The sequence below is a fragment of the Heptranchias perlo genome, chromosome 4, assembly GCF_035084215.1.
Source record: "Heptranchias perlo isolate sHepPer1 chromosome 4, sHepPer1.hap1, whole genome shotgun sequence".
NCBI classification, from domain to species: Eukaryota; Metazoa; Chordata; class Chondrichthyes; order Hexanchiformes; family Hexanchidae; genus Heptranchias; species Heptranchias perlo.
The window spans coordinates 131766549-131780234 of NC_090328.1; the positions used below are offsets into that span (position 1 = coordinate 131766549).

The 13686-nt window shown below is 41.3% G+C and overlaps 1 long non-coding RNA gene across 1 annotated transcript in view; it reads left to right on the plus strand.

The window, feature by feature from the left end:
- Positions 1-2136: 2136 nt before the first annotated feature.
- LOC137320615 (uncharacterized) overlaps positions 2137-13686 on the plus strand; it is a 43595-nt gene continuing 32045 nt past the window's right edge. The window contains exon 1 of the long non-coding RNA XR_010962607.1: positions 2137-2251. This is a non-coding gene — a long non-coding RNA (uncharacterized lncRNA). The remainder of the gene's footprint in view (positions 2252-13686) is intronic.

Genomic DNA, 13686 nt, shown 5'->3' on the forward strand with positions numbered 1-13686 from the left:
TAATGGTAGAGTGAGGAATATGCCGGGCCATGAGGTTACAGATTGTGCTGGAATACAATTCTGCTGCTGCTGATGGCCCACAGCGCCTCATGGATGCCCAGTTTTGAGCTGCTAGATCTGTTCTGAATCTATCCCATTTAGCACGGTGGTAGTGCCACACAACACGTTGGATGGTGTCCTCAGTGCGAAGACGGGACTTCATCTCCACGAGGACTGTGCGGTGGTCACTCCTACCAATACTGTCGTGGACAGATGCATTTGCGACAGGTAGATTGGTGAGGACGAAGTCAAGTAAGTTTTTCCCTCATGTTGGTTCGCTCTCCACCTGCCGCAGGCCCAGTCTGGCAGCTATGTCCTTCAGGACTCGGCCAGCTCGGTCAGTAGTGGTGCTACCGAGCCACTCTTGGTGATGGACATTGAAGTCCCCCACCCAGAGTACATTTTGTGCCCTTGCTACCCTCAGTGCTTCCTCCAAGTGGTGCTCAACATGGAGGAGGACTGATTCATCAGCTGAGGGAGGACGGTAGGTGGTAATCAGCAGGAGGTTTCCTTGCCCATGTTTGACCTGATGCCATGAGATTTCATGGGGTCCAGAGTCAATGCTGAGGACTCCCAGGGCCACTCCCTCCTGACTGTATATCACTGTACCGCCACCTCTGGTGGGTCTGTCCTGCAGATGGGACAGGACATACCCAGGGATGGTGATGGAAGAGTCTGGGACGTTGGCTGAAAGGTTTGATTCTGTGAGTATGGCTATGTCAGGCTGTTGCTTGACTAGTCTGTGGGACAGCTCTCCCAATTTTGGCACAAGTCCCCAGATGTTAGTAAGGAGGACCTTGCAGGGTCGACTGGGCTTGGTTTGCCGTTGTCGTGTCCAGTGCCTAGTGGTCCGATGCTGGGTGGTCCGTCCGGTTTTATTCTTATTATGACTTTTCGTAGCGAGATTTTACAACTGAGTGGCTTGCTCGGCCTTTTCAGAGGGCAATTAAGAATCAACCACATTGCTGTCTCAGGCATATACAAAGGGCCTAACTCCTGTTTCAGGCGTGGGCACTGCACGTCAATTTTTTGGCCTTTACCAATATGGAATTCAGCACATTTCCAGTTCACAATGAGTTCACCATCTGCCACCATATTGGAGGCTTAGGAGGCCATTTAGTGCCCATGGTTACCATGCAGCCAAATTTCTAGGTCACAGTGTACTAAATTTAGAATGGAAATAAAACCTGCTTACGGAGGTATTAACATCAAATTTAAATCTGACTATTACTCCTAATGTGTAACAACTCCTTAATACATTTATCCTTTACTGCTGTGTTCAGTTCTAAATGGAAAATGTGGTGGTAATTGCGCCAAAAGTAATATTATTGCTAAAAGTGACACTGCTGTCAGCAGAAAGGACACACTAACAAAATGGCCCAAAAATTGCTCACCAAACAGCAGGGTACCTCAACGGGGTCCTCCGTCTCCGAGGGCGAATCGAAGGAGCAAGTTCACACATTTGCACATCCGCACTAAAACCCGGAAATCGTGACCTTGCTCCTATTGGTTCGCCGGCGATTTGACAGCTGCGAATTAAAGGGGCATCGCACGCTGCAATCATTGAAATCACAGAAAAATCGTAAACTTGCCCATCTGCCCAGCTGGCACGTAACTTCTTACGCCACCAAAAAGTACACTGAAAAATACCAGGTCTACACTACTTTTTAAAAGCGCGATGACTTTGGGCCAAAGGCAGGTATATGGAGTTCGATCATAGATCAGCCAAGATCTTATCAAATGGCGGAGCAGGCACAAGGGGCTGAATGGCCTACTCCTGTTCCTATGTTCCTATGACTCTTAATGACTGCCAAACAACTAAAAATTAAATTTTAAAAATGTGGAGTCTCATATTACTCCTTATTGTAATATTTTTTGGTCATTAAAAAGAAATTTAAAAATTAAAACAAAGTTTAAAATTATTTTTTTACTTTTCACTCCTGTCTCTTAAATTTAATTAAATTACTTCTTTGGCTTTTTATTAAAAAAAATTATTTACAATTGACTTGCAAAATATTACTTTAAATGAAGGAACTTTACTCGCCTGCTTGTGGGCGTGACTTCTCTTCCTGACAGGTTTTGTCGGCGTGTCTTCCATTCTCACAGACATTTCCCACACGCGAATCAACCCACGCTGTTCAGGGGCTGGGATGATGTCGCGCATTTTCTTGAAAACTTCCGAATCACGCCAGTCTACGCCACAGAGCCCGCAGTGAGTAAATCCTTACATTTAATTCGCATGAGCTGCTGCAAACGTTGCGATGCCTCTCTGAGCAAGTTCCGGTTCATTAATCCATATCTGAAAACAGACCTCAAACAATCTACTTGACCGTTAGCATCAGAAACAGTCCTTTCAGTTCTCCCTGCTCCTTAAGAAAGTACAGGGAGTACAGGGTATCAATTCCTGAGGATGAGGTCATTTCGTTATCTCAAAATTGAAAGATACCTTTGCCAATAATAGTCCAGTGAGAGCACTACAGTTTTCCTCATCTTTATAACATGATGTTATATTCCTAATATTCTTAACAACAGATTTCTTAGGAGTTTACATAATAGGATTTATTCCAACACGTTAATGTTCTGCCAAAAGCATATGAGTAATACCTGCTGCAGATTATGAAAGTTGCAAGGGACTTTCACTAATTAAGTCCTGTGCATAAATCATGTTTCCAGATATTACAGTAATGAAATGTTAGCTGCACATTTGAGCCCAGTGAAATTGTACCCAAAGGAAGGGCGAAAGATTTGAATCCCGACCCGTTATATAGACATGGAATTTTTAAATCAATCTTCAGGGTAAAAGCAATGAAAATTTCATTTTAAAAAAAATTCTTAGTTGTTAAAATTGCTAAGCTTATGAAAAATTAATCATATTTACTTTTGTAGTCCACATTTTTAGCACCTGAATTATGGTGCTAATTGTGTTAGTGTCTTGTGGGAGGACAATTATAACCAGAAGAAAGCACTTAATGGAATTAAAACGGTTCTGCCTCTGGAATTTAAACTGCTTCTTTCTCCCCCCCGCCCCTGTGCCATTGAGCACCACTGAGTTCGGGGTAAATGAAATACACACAGTCATCCAGAGAGTTGCGCTCCCTTCTCACACACAGAAACACGTGCAGTGAAGTCGAAAGAAGTAGCAGACCTCAGTTGTGCGGCCACATTTGGAATATTGTATTGAATTATGGACACCTTCCCTAAAAAAGGACTTGAAGCACTGAAGACGGTTCAGAGGAGAATAACAAGGATGATTCCAGGACCGAAGGCTCAGTCAGAAGGTTGCGGTTCATTCCCTGCTCCAGGACTGGAGTACAAAATCCAGGCTGACACTTCAGTACTGAGGGAATGCCGTATTGTCAGAGGTCTCATCTGAAAAATGACACATTAAACAAAGGCCCTGTCTGCTTGCTCAGGTGGATGTAAAAGACCCCATGGCCACATTTAAAGAAAAGCAGGGAAGATCTCCCAGTGCCTTGGCAAATATTTAACCCTCAGCCTGCACCTTCAAAAGAGATTAACTGGTCATTTATCTCATTGCTGATTGTGAGACCTTGTGTGCAAATTGGTTGCAGCCTTTGCCTACATAACAACATTGACTACACTTCAAAAGTAGGTCATTGGATGGGGTGCACTTTGGGACATCCTTTTGTGAAAGGTGCTATATAAATGCAAGTTCTTTCTTTTCTTGCATGAGACGTTAAACTATCTGCCCTCTCAGGTGGACATAAAAGATCCCATGGCACCAATAGAAGAAGAGCAGGGGAGATATCCCTGGTGACCAGGCTAATATTTAACCGTCAACCAACATCCCTAAAAAAAAACAGATTATCTGTTCATTTATCTTATTGCTGTTTGTGGGACCTTTCTGTGCACAAAACTGGCTGCCATGTTCCTATATATTGACTGCACTTCAAAAGTACTTCATTGACTCTGAAGCACTTTGGGACATTCTGAGGTTGTGAAAGGTGCTATATAAATGCAGGTTCTTTCTTTCTTTATTCCACCACTCATGATCTTCTTTTACCTCTGTTTAGATAGGAAGAAGAAAGAATTTTCATTTATATAGCATCTTTCACAACCTCAGGATGTCCCAAAATGCTTCACAACCAATGAAGCCCTTTTGAAGTATCGCCACTGTTGTAATGTAGGCCAATTTGTGCACAGCAAGCTCCCACAAACTTTATTAAATACAGGATTACTGGACTGAAAATCTTTTCAGTGGATAAATAAAACTGAGAGGGGGCATGAGAGACTTACATAATGTACATAAAATCTAGCTATTTAGATCAGGGTCGAATTAGAAAGCTAGCACAAAATTAACAAACCTCAAGCAAAATGAGTTATCAGAAAAGTAGCGGATACATGGAACAGACTCCCAGCAAGAGCAGTTGTGCTGATTAACTCCTTCAAATAAACAGCAGGATAAAAACCTGGTTATACATAAATAAATATAAAGATAATCAAATACTGTATGGACAGTGATAGTTCATGACATCTATGGAAAGCAACTAACCAGTGTTAAATAATGGAACTGTAAAAATAGTAGTTATTCATGAGCAGTTTTGTAATATCACCTTGCATCCTCATGAAACTGGGTTGAGACTGTCGAAACGCATTTTGTTCAGGATCTCTATAGATTTCTTTAGAAAAATAGGGGAAACCTAAATGGATTTTAAATGACTTATTTGGAAAATACAAGCAAAATAGACCCACACGGTACGACCTTCCAACATGTGAATCTTATGATATAAATTGATGGGTTAAATTTTGTCTTTATGTTCTTCTTGTGAAGAAAAAAACTGACTGGAGAAGCTTTTGATTTAATAAACTGGTTACTTTAAGGATGTAATATTTCCAAAGCAATCCCTTTTAGCACGATTTATTTCCTATTGAGGTTGACAAACTTGCCAGTGCCGCTGGAGCTGTGTACAGCTGCTTCATCACATTTTTAATCAGGATTAACACCAGAAGAAATCAAACTGCATCAATTTATAGACAGCCACTGCCAATCACAGGAAAATATGAGACAAACACTTGCAGCCAGTATAAGATGAAGTTGCATCACTTCTCCACAATAAGGAACACAGTTCACCCGCTCATTCTCTAACAATCAAGAACTGTAACTCAGGGCGCTGGTCTTCTCATTGTTAAGCTACAGATGGTGAGTTTGTACTGAGTCTTCCCATCGCTGACTCCACGAATCTGGCATCTTTACTTTGGATTTGTCACCAGCTGCGGAGACCCACACTTTGCCAGTCAGTGACCCTCTCAACCCACCAAACTTAATGGGCCAGATTTTGCTCTCAAAATAACGCTGATGGCGCTCAACATTATTTATGTGCGAATTGTACAGCGACTTCAGGCGAGGGGCAGATGCGCGGTTAAATGCCAAAATCCAAAAGTTGCGGTCCGAGTTGCGCCACTCCGCCGTTAGCTTCGCGAAAATGGCGTCTCGTTGTCTGCCTCACCATTGAAATGCACTGAATGGCGTGAAGTCGCTGAATTTGTGCGGTAGATACGAACTAAACTCAGCGCAGAGGGTTAAGTCTTGTCATTTCAAGACTATGTACCCTTTTAACGATGTGATGTGTTAATTACTGCCAATCAACCTTTCTGGCACTGAAAATTAACTATTACAAGTGTGGAGTCTCATTCCTTCAGGTTTTAATTGTTGTTGGAGATTTTAAAGACATAAAATTTTAAATTTGAAAATGTTTTTTTTACTTTTCCTATTTGTCTCTTTTTTCTCTCTCTCTTAATCCAATCTTTCTTTCCTTCTCTTTATTTCTCTTTCTGTACCTGATTTGATATTGAGTTCACCCACTCTAATTTACACTTCCTTCTCAGTCCTTGCGCTGTTAATTTCTCAATCCTTTAATCTGATTGGTTAAGGAGATACCCAGTTGCTTGCCCTGTTCACTCAGGTCCCAGATGCCCTGTTTCCCTCCCTACGACGTTATCAGCTCGCACTTCCAGAAACTTGCCACATAAAAAATCTAAAAAGAACAAGTCTAATTAATGGTAAACGCCATTTGATGTCTTGCTACAGCAAAGTCTGGGCCACTGTGAAAGCATCTTTAATTGTTAAACCCATTGAATCCACTTATTACCAGCGAATTCTGGCTTGGTGGTTTATCTATCTACGAGTGAAAATATTAGTCGACTGCCAGAAAATATATTTTTACTTTTTATTTAAGGATTTTCTTCTCGTTAAAGTAAATGGCAATTAAATCAGCATTAATAGCAGTAATAATAATGATTAGTCCAGCATAAAGTTGGAAATACAACAAAATGAATTGTTTCAAAAATACCTCTGACGTAAGGTGCCTAGTTAGAACCTGACTAATCTCTATAGTGAGGGTGCAAATGAGATAAAGGTGACGACGAGAGTTAAGCTTTATCCAAGGTTTGGCTCACTGCATTCTTCAAAGGAAGATAAAAATTGCACCCATATCCTGCGTTCAAATTTCTTAAGCTGTAGCAGAGCCAGCCATGGGAATACTCGGGGAATCATCAGCCCTCTTGGTGGAGGGATGCAAAGATACAACATCCCAGTGTAAAAGCTTCACCGTTCCCTAGTCCAAGAATCTCTGGAGAGCATCCTGGAGGTCTGACAAGTCTAGGAGGGTCTTATATGTTCACTCACAGTATTCAAAGAGTCTGAATGAAATTATTCTGATGACATCTATTTTCTTCAGACTGGATGATTTTTATAACTTGTGAATCCAGGCAGGCTTTGTTGGTAATCCTACACTGAGCCGTATGGAGAATGTAATGGAACGTCTCTAAGTCCTGCCCTCCCATGAGTCAGAGGCATATCCACTGGCGGATCTTGAAGGCAATGCGGTGGATTAGACTCACCTGGATTCCCAGGCATGGCTGCAATTTACTTAAGGTTGTTAACCTGGAGAGGTCAAAATTGGGGGCGGCACCAGCAAATAAGTAAAAGTCTCGCAGCCACATCACATAGTCTTCAGCATATAATGGAGATGAGAGCTTCTAACGGTGCATCCTGCACATTGGTATGATAAAGGCAATGTATTTTTAAAATTTGGCCCTCTCTCAGCCAGTTACTGGTAGACGCGCAATATGAAAACATTCTTATTGCTTCCCATTGCTCCTCCATCTTCCAATATCAAGGTCTGACTCCTAAGCATTCTTCAAATGGTTTGGACCTCACCTGGCTCATTGAAATAAGAGCAAAACAAAATAGGGACCTTGGTTTAGCATTCACTGCATTGAAAGAGAACAAGTCTATTTGTATGAAATCTAACCTCTTTCTCAGAAAGAAAGTGAAGCAGCTGAAGATACTGGTGAGAACTTCAAGGTGAAACTGGTTTTGCAAAAGGCTTCACTTGACCACATGGACTGCAGCGGTTCAAGAAGGCAGCTCACCACCACCTTCTCAAGGGCGATTAGCGACGGGCAATAAATGCTGGCCTTGGCAGCGACGGCCACATCCCATGAATGAATTTTAAAAATTTAACAGCTGCGAAAGGTCGTTTTAAGCTCTCATTTCAACAGCTCAGAAACCCTACTCTACCTTCATAGGAGATTGGAAAATTGCATGTCACTCCGCTATTTAAGAAAGGTGGGAGAGGGAAACCAGAGAATTATAGACCAGTTAGCCTAACATCTGTTGTTGGGAAATTACTAGAGTCTATAATTAAGGATATAATGACTGAACACCTTGAAAATTTTCCACTGATCAGAGAGAGCCAGCGTGGATTTGTAAAGGTCATGCCTGACAAACCTGATTGAATTTTTTGAAGAGGTGACTAAAGTGGTGGGCAGAGGAATGTCTATGGATGTTGTTTATATGGACTTCCAGAAGTCATTCGATAAAATCCCTCATAAGAGACTGTTAGCTAAAGTTGAAGCTCCTGGAATTGAGGGCAAATTATTGACTTGGTTAGGAAATTGGCTGAGCGGCAAGAGACAGAGAGAAGGGATAATGGGCAGGTACTCAAATTGGCAGTATGTGACTCATGGTATCCCACAGGGATTTGTGTTGGAGCCGCAACTATTCACTGTATTTATTAACAACTTAGATGACGGGATAGAGAGCCACATATGCAAGTTTGCCGATGACACAAAGATAGGCAGCACTGTAAGCAGTGTAGATGGAAGCATAAAATTACAGAGATATTAATATATTAAGTGAATGGGCAAAACTGTGGCAAATGGATTTCAATGTAGGCAAGTGCAAGATCATCCACTTTGGACCTAAAAAGTATAAATCAGAGTACTTTCTAAATGGTGAAAAGCTTCCAACAATGGAGGTCCAAAGAGTCTTATGGGCCCATGTACATAGATCATTAAAAGATCATGGACAGGTACAGAAAATAATCAAAAAGGCTAATGAAATGTTGGCCTTTATATCTAGAGGACTAGAATACAAGGGGGTAGAAGTTATGCTACAGCTGTACAAAACCCTGGTTAGGCCACATCTGGAGTACTGTGTTCAGTTCTGGACACCGCACCTTAGGAAGGATATATTAGCCTTGGAGGGAGTGCAGTGTAGATTTACGAGAATGATACCTGGACTCCAAGGGTTAAATTATGAGGTGGGATTACACAAACTAGGATTGTATTCCGTGGAATTTAGAAGATTAAGGAGTAATTTGATTGAAATTTTCAAGATATTAAGGGGAATTGATAGGGTAGATAGAGAGAAACTATTTCCGCTGGTTGGGGAGTCTAGGACTAGGGGACATAGCCTAAAAATTAGAGCCAGGACTTTTAGGAGTGAAGTTAGGGAACACTTTTACATGCAAAGGGTGGTAGAAGTTTGGAACTCTCTTCCGCAAATTGCAGTTGATGCTAGCTTAATTGTTAATTTTAATTCTGAGATTGATAGATTTTTGTTAACCTAAGGTATTAAGGGATATGGGGCTAAGGTGGGTATATGGAGTTAGGTCACAGATCAGCCATGGTCTCATTGAATGACGGAACAGGCTCAAGGGGCTAAATGGCCTACTCCTGTTCCTATGTTCCTATGAGGGATGTTGTATTGTCCCACAGTGGCGAGTTAGCTGACAAACCCAGGGAAATATAAAAGGAATAGCACACATCCACCCAGAATAGTCCAGATCAGTGAGTGATTTTGAGATACTGATCTTGGTTAAAGACAGAGATTAGCGCCGAGAAAAACATACAGTGGCAGAATTCTTTACGAACGTCAACAATCACAGACAGGAAAACACCCACTGGTCCATCTAACCTGTCCCATATAGTTGTTATGCATCGCGATGCGGACACTCCTTTCCCTCCTGGAGCTGTGTAATCTCCCAGGAAAGGCGAACAAACAGATTAATCCCAGCTCGTTGGGCAATATGGTGGAGAATGGCACATGCTTGATTTTTTCCTCAAAACTGATCAAAAATTTGACACCGCGGTCGACAAGTCAAAGATTTAAAGGAGCAGTGTCATGAGGAAAAAAGGATGGGCTAAGCACTTTATTGTGGGGTGAATTTCTGCAGGACTTTTCCCACTCATCTGCAGTAACTTCAGCAAAAGAACTGTGGAAACCCTGGTAAACAGTTTCTACAGCTTTTTCCAACAAAGTTATGGGGGATAAGCAGAAGCATCCCCATAGTAATTCCCTCATGTTTATAAATAGTGCAACCTCTCGATCTGTAAACTGGACAATATTCATATCCCTCCCCCCCCCCCCACCCACCACGTACACACACAAATTTGAGGAAATGCATGGGTTTCTGAGCCATTTAATTCAATATTTAAAATTTCCAGTCGGTCACTTTCTAAGTAATGCACAGTTTAGGGAGACTAACACCTAGGAACAAATTGAAATCTCCACTGCCACACTAGGGGTTTGTGCTGCAGCAGATGCAAGCTCTTATACTGGGGATTTAATATTTTTATCTGACTTTTAGATGCAGTTGGCAATGCAATGACAGTACTGTGTCATTATGTAAGGTTATCCACCCTTCAGATGAAATGTTCGACTTAGTCTGCCTGTTCTGGTGATTTGTGTTGACTTTGAAGATGGCACTTTTCAAAGAAGAGCAGAGAGTTCTACCAATGTCCTGGATAACATTCTTCCCTCGATCAATACAAGTATTAAATCAAATGACCACTCTTCTCATTGGTGCTCGTGAGAACTTACTGTGTGCAAAATGGCTACCTTATCCACCTGCACAACAACAGTGACTGCAGTTCAAAAAGTAATTCGTTGTATCTTGGTATGTAACTGCGAGATGTGAAAAAGTGCTATATCATTTCAAGTTCTTTCTTTTTTTTAATCACTGTTTTCCCCACATTCCTTGGGCTACAAAATTACACTGTGAAATTATTAATGTTCATCTGAAGTTCCTCCCTGCGCTATTTTAGCAGAAGTGTTAATTCATTTATTTCACATGGACTAACGTCGTCACTAAAATAGCAGAGAGAAGAATTTCAGGTGTTCATCTACCCATATCTCATGGCATAATTTCTAGGCCGTTGCTTTTTCCCATTCTGTCCTAAAGAGACTAACTCACGCTGGGATAGAGTCCACAGCTGCCCTGACTGAGATCAGTGATCAGCATCTTCCAAATGTTAAAGCTAGGATCTTTCTGAACTTCAGAGCTCAGTACTGGGCAATGCATTTACCTTAAGCCTTTGCTTAAAAGCATGAGGGCGGGGGGGGGAATGTCCATGGAATTTCTCCCACTCCTCCGCCATAACCTCAGTGGAAGAGCCGCGTAAACCGTTTATGCGTTACGAAGTTACTTTGAACAAGCGGGAGAACTACCGTTGGAAAGTCACCCTCACAGTGAAGTGCTTTGGCAATCATTTTTTTCCTGATGGCACTGCTCCTTTAAAGGTCCTTCTTGTGGGTTTGTTCTTAACAATGAGTATGATCTTTCTATCTTACTTTCCCTTTTCTCCCCACCTATGGCCCTTGCCAATGACCGGCTCTCTCCAGCCATGGTGGTGCAAGGATGGGTTCGGAGTAGGGTGTAGATCTCTCCAGTGACCACAAAAAAGTTGGTCTATTGTCAGGCAGCAGGAGATGTGATTTATTGGAGTGTGAAAGCCTGTTTCAGTTTTCTTCCCATGAAATGCTTCATCCAATGACCCAGGCAATTGCTGAGGTAAATCACCCAACCTGAGTAATGAGATCTGATCTTGCTGTTTAGCAGCCTGAGAAATGACTGATAAAATTAACAATTATAAACATCATACACAACCCACTCAAAGCTGAAGCATAGTAAACGCACCGTACCGCAGAAAGCCAAGAAAATTAAAACACGCTTAGAGCTGTAAAAAGGATCAAATCAGTAGGAGATAATCCAAGCCCTTTCTGGTAGTGCTGCAGGGTGACTAACTAGGGTATTCTAACTGAAGCTGTTTGAAGTTTGAACCAGTAGGAAAATCCAATCCTTTGCTCAGCTGTTGTTTGGTATTTAAGCTGATTGTGCCAGTCATGAAATGAAAGGTACGTGCTTATCATGCTGAGCAATTTTCAGATTTTGTTTTTCTTTTAGGCTGTGGAAATTCAATTTTTTTTTTGAAGTTTAGTATCTTATTAATCATATAATCCCTTTGGCTGTCTTTAAAAGTTTCATTTTTCTCCTTGTAAGTACACACAAGTTGACCAATTTTAGGTTAGCATATCCGCAATAACGTTAACAAAATGCTTATAACAAAATAAATGGGTCATTTTAAAAAGGCACAATTTGAGTCCATTAAAATATATACAAACCCAGTTTCCTCCATTCAATGTTAAAACTCAACATAGTGACCGTGATACTTTAACTGGACTTAGTTGGCTTAGAAAGTGAAAACCTGGACATTCAGATTAGATTTGTCTCAGTGAAGGGGCTTTTTCACCATAATAGTAAGTTTTATTCCAGGAAAGATTCTGGAACAGCCAGCAATAACTCAAATTAAAGGCACCACCCTGACTGCGATGTTATACCATTTGCAATTCATTTTGTTGAAATTCATTTTGCCACTTATAAAGTTAAAATAATTTGTGGGGTAGAGGTGGCCAGTGACCATATGGTGGCATTGTATCACCAATCACATTGCTCTAAATACTTCTGATTAGAAGTTCATTGCAAGATCCTATCAGGAGACAATGTTAAGATGAAATCTATCTGATATTTTAACTGTTTTCTTCTTCATTAGCTTCAGTAAAACAGAGAGCTGCACTATTTTAATAAATATGCAACTAATTTCCATATTAGGGGGTGATCTAATTGAGGTGTATTAGATGATTAATGGATTTGATAGGGTAGACAGAGAGAAACTATTTCCTCTGATGGGGGAATCCAGAACAAGGGGGCATAATCTTAAAATTAGAGCTAGGCCATTCAAGGGTGATGTCAGGAAGCACTTCTTCACGGGCTAGTGGAAAACTGGAATTCTCTCCCCCAAAATGCTGTTGAGGCTGAGGGTCAATTGAAAATTTCAAAACTGAGATTGATAAATTTTTGTTCGGCAAGGATATTAAGGTATATGGATCAAAGGTGGGTAGATGGGGTTAAGATCCAGATCAGCCATGATCTAATTGAATGGTGGAACAGGCTGAAGGGGCTGAATGGCCTACTCCTGTTCCTATATTCCTATCTAATTTGCATTTGAATGAATCACTACTAACTGCTTTCACTGTCTTCCCTAGGGAGCCTGTTTTGCAGATTGACCACTCCCTCACTGAAATGTTATTTCCACAGATTAATTTTGAAATTTCCCATTTCAAGCTCAGGCTGTGCCCTCTGGTTCTACTGTTCTGATCAAACAGCTTGACATGGTCTACATTATCTAGTCCCTTTAAAATCCTAAAAACAGCAATTATATCATCTCTCAACCTTCTCTTTTCCAGTGAAAACCTATCTAATTTATATAATCGCTCCTCATAATCCAATCCCTCCATCCCTCAATTATTCTGGTTGCTCTCTTCTGTGTCGTTCAATATCTAATATCCTTTTTGTACTGAGGCGATCAGAACTGTACAGTGTTCTAAGTGCGGTCGCACCAATGATTTATAAAGTAGCAGGATTACCTCACTATTTAGGTTTAATATTGACCTTTTAATAAATCCCAGCATCCGATTAAACATTAAGGCTGTAAGATAAATATTAATGAGCGACTTGCCCCATAATATATGATCAGCACTTGGAAAGTGCTGATTCCTTCACTGCACATGTGAAGTGAACATCAGTAGAAGATCCCTTCAGCTACTTTGGTACTTACTCTCTTAAAAGGGAGTGCGCCTGTTAGCTTTTACATTGTGCTCAGCATGTATTAGTTCCTTTTTGTTTCTCTGTCTCTGGTTTTTTTTGTCCTTTTTTGTGGCATTTGGATCTGTTTTTGGTATTTTCAAGCCGGGCCCTATTTTCCATTCCTGGGCGGTTGCCACTTATATGGTGCCGCTACCGCACACCTGACCATGGCTCGCTCCTGGAAATACAACTACAGGGCTGACAATACTGTCCGAGCATGGTAGCACCATGTGCATCAGGCGCTGTATCCACACTGTGGGCAAGACGCTGGCCTCCCCAATTAAAGGTCTCCTCATTAACAAATTTTGATGGTACTCCCAGTGCTTAGCCCATGATGCATCCGGGAGCTCGGTGTGGAAGCCGTGCGGCAAATGGCGGCCCTATTTGGAGACGAGGACTGCCCTGCGCTGTAAAA